Genomic DNA, 10,285 nt, shown 5'->3' on the forward strand with positions numbered 1-10,285 from the left:
GCTAGAGGTTTATCAATATTTTCAGAGAATAAGGAATTTGTTTCATTGATTTTTTTCTATTGTTTTTGTATTTTAAATTTAATTGATTTTACCTCTTATTATTTCTTTCATTTTGCTGTTTTGGGTTTAACTTATTTTAACCCCACCCCCAAATTCTTAAGGTAGAAGCATAGGTTATTGATTTGAATTCTTTGTTTTTTGTTTTTGTTTTTTTCTCTAATCATTTAAAACTATACATTTCTAAGTGCTGCTTACTTGTATCCCATAGATTTTGATATGTTGTAGAGGAGGCTAGAGGTAAAGAGAAAGTGGATCACACTCTCCACGTCCACCCACTGGGCTTCAGGATTACATTGAGGATTTGCTTCCAGAGTCAGTCTGGTGAGGACAAAGATTTGTTGTCACATTTACTTGGTGATTGTACTTCGATGTGTTAATTCAATGCAGTAAAGTGTCTTCCGGGGGGTCTGTCTGCCTTTCTTTTTAAGGTCCTTTTTTCACCAATCTGTAAGGAGATTGAGGGGTTTAGTCCTGTATTGTCCCCCACAGTGATTGTCAGGGACTGCTCAGAGTTCAGCCTTTTTTTCTTCAGGTGGCTAGCCGGTACAGGGATCGAACCCTGGACCTTTGTGTTATCAGCACCACGCTCTAACCAACCAGCCCCAGAGTTCAGCCTTTTCTACATAAGGCAGCCAGCTTAATAGCCTGCACCCCCCAGTTGTCTCTGGGGGCAGATACCTGTCCCCAGAAACCTTGCACAGTGAGCTGGCTGGGAGGCCAGAATAGAATCATAACTGGAGGAGAACCATTTAGCTCTTTAGTATAATGAAATCTCTTAAAGGATTGAAAACCTGGTGGCAAACACTGTCCTTATATTCCATTTATTAATATCCTATGAATACTGTTTCTGTTTAGGCGATGATATACCTGTGTAGGGTCTTGGGAAAATCTTCGTGTTTTACAACATAGCGTTGAGTACACATACTGACAGCCAATCCTGGGAGATTGCATAAAACGAAAGTGAAGGTTTTTGTTTCTTCTGGCCCCCAAAATGGTTGCTTGACTGCTCTGCCTAATGTTGACCTCTCCCCTCCAGCTCCTACCAGCTCCCACGCCCAGCTCCTAACTGGAATAGGTGGGTGGTTCCCCTAAGAGGAGGGTCATTTCCCCCAGAACAGGAAATGGAATGGACTTTGGCCCAGGGAGAGAATGTGCCAGCCAGAGGCCACCCAGTGCTGTGTGGGGGAGGGGCCCCCAGGGTCAGCCCAGTGCCCCTCCTCCTCAGCCTGAGGCGCATCACTAGGTGCTGTCTTCAGGGGCAGGGTTGTCACCAGGGTCTCTGCAGCATTTGATAACTGTTCATTGAACAAATACTCCCCAAGCATCTGCTCTCCCAGTGCCAGACACTGGCCATACTGGGGTATGGAGCCCAGCCCCACTGTCAGAGAACTGACATCCTTTTGGGCAGAGACAGAACAAGTGATCAAGGAAACAAAATATATCAGAGAATGAAGAGTAGTGAAGAAAAGAGGTGACATGATACTGGGGCTGGGCCATTAACTTACCATGAGGGTTGGGAAAGGCCTCTCTGCGGAGGCCGTGTTTTGCCGCAATGAGGTGTCAGTTCTGTGCAGATCTGGGGGCAGGGCTTCCCGGCAGGGGACAGCAAATACCTGGGTCCTGTGCTAGGAACAGATTATGTGGCCTTGTAGCTGGAGGTGTGAGCTGGGGAGAGTAGCAGGGAAAGAGATCAGAGAAGGCGGCAAGGGCTTTTTGAAGGACTGTGGAGACCTGGGCACGGGGATTAGGTTCTATTCCAGGTGCAGTACAGGGGTGTGAAACCAGGAGGGACCTGATGTAGTTTATATTTTGAAGGGATTTCTCTGGTTGCTTGCCGGGAGTGGGAAGCAGGAGTGGAGGCAGGAAACGCAGTTAGGCTAGGGCAGTGTCCCGGTGAGGCCATAGGGGTTCAGACTAGCATGGTGCGGTGAGGACAGGGGAGTCGAATTTCAGAGGTAGGGCTGACAGGTAATAGCACCTGTCCTGAGCAAGTGGACCGACCACAGTTCATACGGTCACCACACCTGATGGGGGGCGGGAGCTGAGCAGTGTTAGCAAGTCCTTTGGGAATCTCTTGTGGCCATGGACATCAACCAGTATCCACCCTTTACGCTGAGTAGGTTGGGGGTCTTGTTCATGTGGGAGAAGACACCTGGGGGAGGGAAGGGAGGTGGTTGATGCCAGCAGGAGGTGGATGAGTGATGTATTTAACAACATAACGGGGAGCCATTGCTCTTTCTCAGTGGCAAAGGGAGATGTCCCCAGTTACACTGAGCTGTACTGGGTTCTGTTGTGGCATATCGGCACCAAAGTCCTGCTGCTCCCACCTCAAACTGGCTCCTCTCCCCAGGGCTGTCATCAGTTCTCAGTCACCAGGTCTCTGCTGTGTTACTGCCCCAGTCTCCCCATCCATCCAGTCTCTGCAGCTCAGCCAGAGCTTTCCAAAAGGCGGATCTAATCATGTCCCTCCTCAGCTTAAAACCCTTTGTGTCCCCAGAGAATTCTAGACAAAAGGCAAACTCTTAAGCAGAGCCAATTACAAAGCTCACCAACATCCGGCTCCACCTCCTCCCAGCCCCCTCTCTTACTGCTCCCCACTTGCCTCCAGGACATACCCCCAGAATTCATCCAAGTTTCCCTTCTGAGCCTTTCCTTTGGGGAGGCCTCTGCTCCCCCGGCTGACCCCACTCCCAGCGGCCCGCACACCAGCAGCACAGTGAGTGAGTAGCCCTCAGCCTGAGCCCACAAAGCTGCCCTGGAAGCATGAATTTGGGGAGGAAGGTACAGAGTTGGTTCTTCATCTGCTCAATCCTCACTGTCCCATGCAGTGTCCTGGCCTTTGTTCCTTGATCTTCATTCCCACCTAGTGAGGCCTCTGGGATCAGCCAGGGAGATGCCTGCGGGTGAAGTTGGGGAGAGACCACGGAGGTTGGGCTGCACTCAGGTGTTACCTGCTCAGGAAGGTTCCCTCGGGAGTCAGGATTGAGCTCTGGGCACGCTTGCTGGCTGGAGGCCCCACTGGGCTCACCTAGTTCAGAGGGAACCTTCCTGCCCCAGGGCCACTCCCTCCCCCAGCCTGGCCCACTTCCCTGTCACTCTTGCCCCACCCCATCCAGTTCGTCCCAGCATCCCGCAGTTCTTTCTGGGTTTTCTGAGCTCCACTGAGTGAGGATGGGTGGAGAGTAGGTACAGTCCCACAAGAGGCCAAACAGTCCCTGCCAAGTGAGGGCAGGTGGTTATGCAAGCCAATAAAAGAGAAAAAAGTGAAGAAAAGACTAGAGGGAGTCAGTGAGGGGAGCTTATTATCTGAAGTTCATTTTCACCTGACAGTAATAATAATAATGGCTAATACTGAGCATTTACTTCTATCAACTGTGTTGCTAAGTGCTTCACTCATTTATTTTCCCCATTTTGCACAGCTGAACACTGAGACTTAAGGAAGTCGTGTAATTTACCTACTATGGGCAGTAATTAGCAAGTAAAGAGCTGAGATTCAAATTAGGGCTGCCTGACTCCAGATCCCCAAATGTAATTAAGATCAAGGTTTCTAGAATCAGCCTGCCTGAGGTCAAATTCTGACTGCATCACTCACCCTGTGAAAACTTGGGCCAGTCACTTAACTCTCTGAACTTCCACTTCCTTGTTTGTAAAGTGATGATAGTAGCAGAACCTCTCTCAGAAGTTGTTCTGAGGGGTGAAGACTTAACACATGGAAGGTGTTTGGCAGAGGGCCTGGCATGTGCCCAGCCATGGACCTGGAACTCCTGCTGAGTTCTGTTGGAAGGAAGCTGGGTGAGAGGACACCCCAGCTTGGCCCCCTTCTCCCCTGACACAGGGCCCAGGGCTGAGCCCCTAGGTCCAAGGCAGTCCTAGATTTGCCTTCTTGCTGGAGCCAGGAGGTAGCATGTGTATTTTCTCCCTGTCCAGTCACCTCTTAGAGGACTGAGCAAGAGTCACCTCTGTCCTGGGACTGTGACCTCCCAAACTCCTGGCGGGCCCCTGTACCTGCTTTCAGGACCAATGCTGCTGATTTTTCTTTTTGCTTCATGCTCCAATATGGCTTAGCCTGGTACTGCTACTGAGCCTGTCTTTATTTAAAATGTTGGTGTTTTGTTCATGAATTTTTTGCATTAATGTTTATTTTTCAATATTGAATTAAAATAGCTATCTCGATGACTGTTTTCGGCACCACCTTAAATTTTGTTACCGAGGCACTTCCCGAGCCTACTTGAGTTGGGTTTCATCCTCTTTGTGGGTGGCCTATCTGGGGAAGATGATGCTAGGAGGTGTTTCTCAGCATGTGGCCAGTGCTACCTGCATCCACATCACATAGGGCTCTTGTTGAAAATGTCACTGCCTGGGCGTAAAGCTACGTGACTACGCCAGTTGTTGGATTGAGGCAATAGCTACGCTAATTATATGGCTAGGCATTTCATAACTAAAGCCAAAATCTTTCATTATTTTAGTTATAAGTTTCCATTTGTATTGTCAGGGCTAGGGCTCTGACCCTTCAAACCCATTGTACAGACCGGGTCACCAGACCCCTCACACGCAGGTCCATGCTAGGTAATTGGGAAAGATCCCAGGAGCCACTGGCAGACGACACGAGCTATGTCAGCAGCAGTAGCTTACAGCAGCCTCCAGCTGCAGCAGCGGTGGCCTTCCGGAGGGTCCTGGGGACCCTGGCAGCAACAGCCTCCAGCTGCAGCAGCAGCCTCCCCACGGTGCCCCCAGCGGCATCCTGGGGATGGGAGTAAGTGGTGTGGATCAGAGCCACTTGTCCTTTATACTTAAGTCATCACCCAGGACACCTGGGTGTACATGTGCAATTACATTAGACAACAACCAAGGGACATCTGCGTGCAGGTGCATATTCACATCAAATGGTGGATCAGAGCCACTTGTCCTTTATACTTAAGTCATCACCCAGGACACCTGGGTGTACATGCGCAATTACATTAGACAACAACCAAGGGACATCTGCGTGCAGGTGCATATTCACATCAAATACTCAGCAAGATTCTGAACATCTGATGGGCCCTGACCATTTTCCTGTATTTTCCCAACACCAGGCCCCACCTCAAGTCTACTGAATCAGACCCTCTGGGGGTAGGCCTCAGGAATCTGCAATTTAACGCCGAAGTTTGGCTGTGACTGTGTTGGTTTCTTATGGTAACTCACTGCCACCGCTACCTTTCCGCTGCCAAGCCTGCAGTTCACATTGGCTGGTGCTGACCTGGGCTGAGAAACCCACATTGCTGAGGGCCCAGGTGGGGGAAGTGGGTTCCCAGCTGTGGGAAAGCGCTGTGGGCTTCCCAGGCTAGCTGGGGGCCAGAGTTGGGTAGGAGGGAGGCTGGAAGGAGAACCTTGCTCTGGCTGCTCCTCCTTCTCAATGGCAGACTTGGCAAACCACATCACTCCCAGCCTGCTTCCTCCCCAGTTAGAGGTTGCACCAACAATTGCAAAAGTCCCTTCCAGCAGGGACCCTGGGAGGTAGAAGACTCCCTTTCCCAGGAGGCTGGGCCCCAAGGTTGCTCAGGGCTGCTTGATGTGGGGCGGGCCCTGCAGGCACCCCTGCCGGGCCAGGGGCTGAGTTCTGATCTCTTAGACCGTTCACTTCACTCCTCCCCTGGGGGTCGAGGTTCCCTGGGAAGGAGGTTGGGCACTTCTGGACTGAGCCTTATTTCCATCGCGCCCAGCTACTGTGCCAGGAATACACGAGTTTCCCCTGGTTGACAGCAAGAGGACCCTCACCCCCTCTGTGTTTTGCCACACTGCTGGGCCAGAGAAAGGAGGAGGTACTGGGACATGCAATAAATTGGGACTTGCAGGTCCCAGACCCAGCCCTTCATTCAGACCAGTCATTCTGGAAGTTTGGGCCCCCATCAGCAGCAACAGCAGCAGCACCTCAGCACCTGGAAACTTGTTAGAAATGCAAATTATTGGACTCCACCCTTGACCTACTAAATTGGAAACTCTGGGGGGAGGGGGCCCAGCCATCTGTGTTTTAATAAGTCCCCAGGTGTTTCCGATACACACTGAAGTTTGAGAACCACTGCTTTATTGTGTGACCAACTGTACCAATTTGCCTGGGACTCTCAGTTTTTACACTCAAAGTCTCAAGTCCTGGAAATCTTTCAGTCCCAAGCAAAGCAGGACGGTTGGTTTACCTTTCGATCCTGGGTTTCATTATCTGGTGCTGTGAAACATCACCGCCCTCACGATGTAGTGACATATTATTTTGCTTATCAATCTGCAATTTGGGCAGGGCCAGCTTATCTCTGCCCCACTCTGTGTTAGCTGGGGCAGCTCAAACTCGGGTGTGGAGTCACTGGAAGATTTGCTCACTCCCCTGTCTGGCTCCTGTCCCAGGATGACTCAACCAGCTGGAGACTGGAATAGCTGAGGCCTCAGCCATCCCCAGCTCTGGGTGGTTCCTCCAACAGGGAGGCCCAAGGTGGATGGAGTTCTTCGTGTAGGCTTAGGGATGCCAGGGGTATGTCCCAAGACAGAGAATGCCATATGGAAGCTGTATCATCACAGAACATCACGTCACTTCCTGAGAAGTACACGCTCCCCAGATCCCAGGGGAGGAAACAGACCCCATGTTCCATGGAGGGTGTGGGCCTCGTGCTGCAAGAAGCGCGTGTAGTGGGAGAAGCTCACCCGCAGATGGCGCGGCCAACTTTGGGAGATCCACTTGGCCACACCGTGTCTCTTGCCCCAGCACAGGAAATTGGGTGAAGGGAACCTCAATCAGTTGGACCCCATTCTTCCTCCTCCCTTCCCTCTTCCTATTCTGCTGAGTTAATCGAGCACCTGCAGCATGCTAGGAACTGGGCTGCGGGCTAACATTATCTGCAAATCCATTCATTTTTAAGAAGTCAGGTCCTGGGAGCTGAGACAGCTTCTGAGTCTGGGAGAGGATCAGGCCTGGGCAGTGCTATGGGTGGCAGAGCAGCAGGGCGGGTTCTGAACTTAGGGACAGGCTGGGAGAGAGTGACAGATGAAGGCAATGAGGGAAATATTGCTGCTGCTGCTGCTGCATTGAAGCTTTGCTGGGCAAATGGTGGCAAGGACCACAACCCTCCATTCCTGGGTGAAGGCTTTGGGGATTTCAAAGCAACTTTCCTCACATCACCCTGTTTGACTCTGAATTTATATCGAGGGCAGTTCCCATAACCTGTATCACAGTTAGTCCAGTGTCTGTTCCTCTGCCTGAGCATGAGCTCCTCTGAGTACTGTCCTGGCATTATCATCAAACCCTCAGTGCCCAGCATAGAGAACCCTTGCCCTGTCCTCCCATCCGGATCCTATGTGAGTATTTTCCACAGGAGCTGGCTCCTCTGCACATCCTGGCAACATGGAGCACAGGGACCATCTTCTTCCACCTGTAGTTTTCCTCCCACCCCGGCTGGCCACTGGGAGCACTTTCTGGAGTTGTGCAAATTAGAAGAAAGCAGCCTCTGTCGCATCCTGTCCCCCAGCCTGCATTTCAGCCCCCCACCTTGTCCAGAGCCTTTGGCCAGGGCACAACCTGCGCAGCTATTCATGGTGGCCCCGGCCCAACCCCAACCTCCCAGGTGTTTAAGTGCGGCAGCCAGTGGCTTAGGAAAGTCTTCACCCATCTTCTGGGAGCTACTGGAGTCAAACCCTGAGCATCCTGCAGCAAGTTGGCTTCTGGAGCCAGAGCCTCATCTTACTAGGTGGCTTTGGCGCCATCTAGTGGATGCATCTGGGCCTACAGGGACCACAGTCCTTTGTGTGGCCCAGAAGCAAAACCTGGCCACACATTGATTGGGCCTTTGGACTTTTGAGTCCCAGATCCACAGTCCAGCTGCTCTCCCACCTCGTTCAGTGTGCACTGTCAGCTGCCTGCCCACCGCCAACACTCCTTCACCTTACATCAACAGGGACTCAGACTGAGCCTCTTCCCCTCAAATCCCAGCCCCGAACTCAAATTTGTGCACAAAAGTGGGCAGTCGTCCTAACAGAGCAGAATGACACAGCCCAGATGTACGCCAGGATGGTGAGCACACGTTCCACGGAATATTATGCAATACATAGAGGAGTGTGCTAGATTACAGAGGTCTCCAGCAAGCGTGTTAGAGAATATACGACTATACAGCATGATTCCATTTATTAAAAGAAACAAACCCAAACCCGAGCTATTGTTTACACATAAGTTTGAAAATGTATGGGGAGGGCTGGTCAGGGCACACACTAACGAATACTGGTTACCTTTGGAGAGGAACGGGGGTCCAGGAAAGGGTCGGGGAGCTCGTTCGTTTTTAAATTTTAAGATAAAAGGTAAATTAAACACTCCTCTTGCCGGTATCTGAGTCCCTGGGGCTCTCCAGATGTTTCAAGGATGAGCAGCTCGGGTATTCTCACCCACCTCCCACCCCCACCTCCTAGCCACCTTCCTGGGCCACCAGGCTCCAGTGGTGGCTCCTCTCCTCTCCCGTGACGTCCTTCTCAGCTCTCTGCAGCCTCTTCCCCACATCACTCTCTGCCATGGGGGCCTTCCAGAAGCTCTGATTGCCGCTACTCTGCTCAAGGCCCCTCATGGCTCTCAGCAGCGAGCACTTAGTGAGCTGACGTGCTTCCTTTTTCCGGGTGCCCTTTTTACTTGGCAATCTCATCGTGGGAGGCAGGGCCCCTCCTCCCACCTCTACACCTGAAGGGGGCCAGCTATTCCTCCCCTGGGCAGCTGGGTGCAGAGCCCTGACCCAGGCAGAGATGCAGACGCACCAGCCTGTCTTCACTGCTGCAGTGGCCAGTGTCTGCAGGGGGGCCCATGCCACTAGTGGTGGTGACCACAGTCACGTCCCCAGAATGCCCCTGGCCATGGCTGCAGCCATCCTGACTGCCTTGGTGCCTCTTTGTTTCCCAGACTCCTTGAACTCCTCAGGACCCAGTAACTTTTCCTGCTTAAAGTCACCAGGGTTGGTTTTGATTGCTGTCCGTCTGACACCCCCTTCCCCCTCCCCCCGTTAGGCCAAAGCCAGGCCTGTGGAGCTCAGTCCCTTCCAAGTATCACAGGTAAATGACTGTGTGTGAGGGACACCTGGTCAGTGTCCACAAAGTGAGGTGGAGTTGGTGACATAGCGAAAAGCTGTGATGTTAAGTGTCAGGGGATGGGACTTGCTATCATGAGCAACCATGGGAGACGATTTTGCTGGGTTTTCAAGGTCATTGGTACTTGGTTTCCTCTAAGCTTGGTGAGCGCCCACTTGGGCCTTCCCTGGCCTGGCAGGGCCTTGCCCTGGACGGGTAGGACACCTTCACTACCAGTGAGCGCGTCTCAGGGAGGAGCTGGACAGAACGGGGCCCACCAGACAGCCCAGCTGCTGACATTTGCTGTGATGTGGCGTGGGCAGTAGATTGCCATTTCCGTTAGTGATGGGCTCCAGTGCTCACTGCGACCAGCGTCTGCCCCCACCTCCTACAGCCAAAGCCTCGTCCCCACCTGACTGACCTTTCCAGATGCACAACCTGGAGCCTCTGCTCCTCTGGGGGACTCCTCCCTGCCCGGCCAGAGCCACGGCTCAGGCCCCTCCATCATGCAGGGATGGTTAGACATTTACTAAGCAGCCCCTAGTGCCAGGGTCTGGATCAGGCCGGCAGGCAGAGGCCCTGGGGAGGGCGCCTAGCCACCCCCACCTCTGGTGTGACCCTCCCCATCTGCCACCTCCTGCCTCTGTGTCTGTCCTGCTCCTGCCCCGGGACTGCAAAGCCAGGTGCTGGCTCGTGCCCGGTCCCCTCCCTGGGTCTCAGCGGCCCTGTGCCCGTCTTCTCAAGCCAACACCTAGGAGCGGGGACAGACCCCAAGCAGCAGCCACTGCAGCAAACAACCCTCTCTGAGCTCGCAGCCCGGAGAGCGGCGCCCTCCCCGGGTGGCTCTGTGCCAGGGGTTCACGCACCACGCTCTGTCCGCACAGCGACTGGGGCGCCCCTCGCGTCCCCTCCCGGCCCCAGACCTCCCAAGGAGAGGGGACCGCGGGAGGGAGCGCGAAGCCCGGCCGGACCCCCGGGCCTGTGGAGGGGGCAGCAGGGGACGGGAGGGGACGCGAGGGACGAGAGGGAACGCAGGGGACGGGAGGGGACGCGAGGGGCGCAGGGGTGGGTGGCGCGAGGGGATGGAAGGGGGCCTGAGGCTCCGGGCCGGGCGGAGCTGAGCTGGGTCCTGGTCGTCCGTGTCGCCTGCAGCCAGCCGTTCTCG

This window comes from Galeopterus variegatus, unplaced genomic scaffold (assembly GCF_000696425.1).
Source record: "Galeopterus variegatus unplaced genomic scaffold, G_variegatus-3.0.2 Scaffold2162, whole genome shotgun sequence".
NCBI classification, from domain to species: domain Eukaryota; kingdom Metazoa; phylum Chordata; class Mammalia; order Dermoptera; family Cynocephalidae; genus Galeopterus; species Galeopterus variegatus.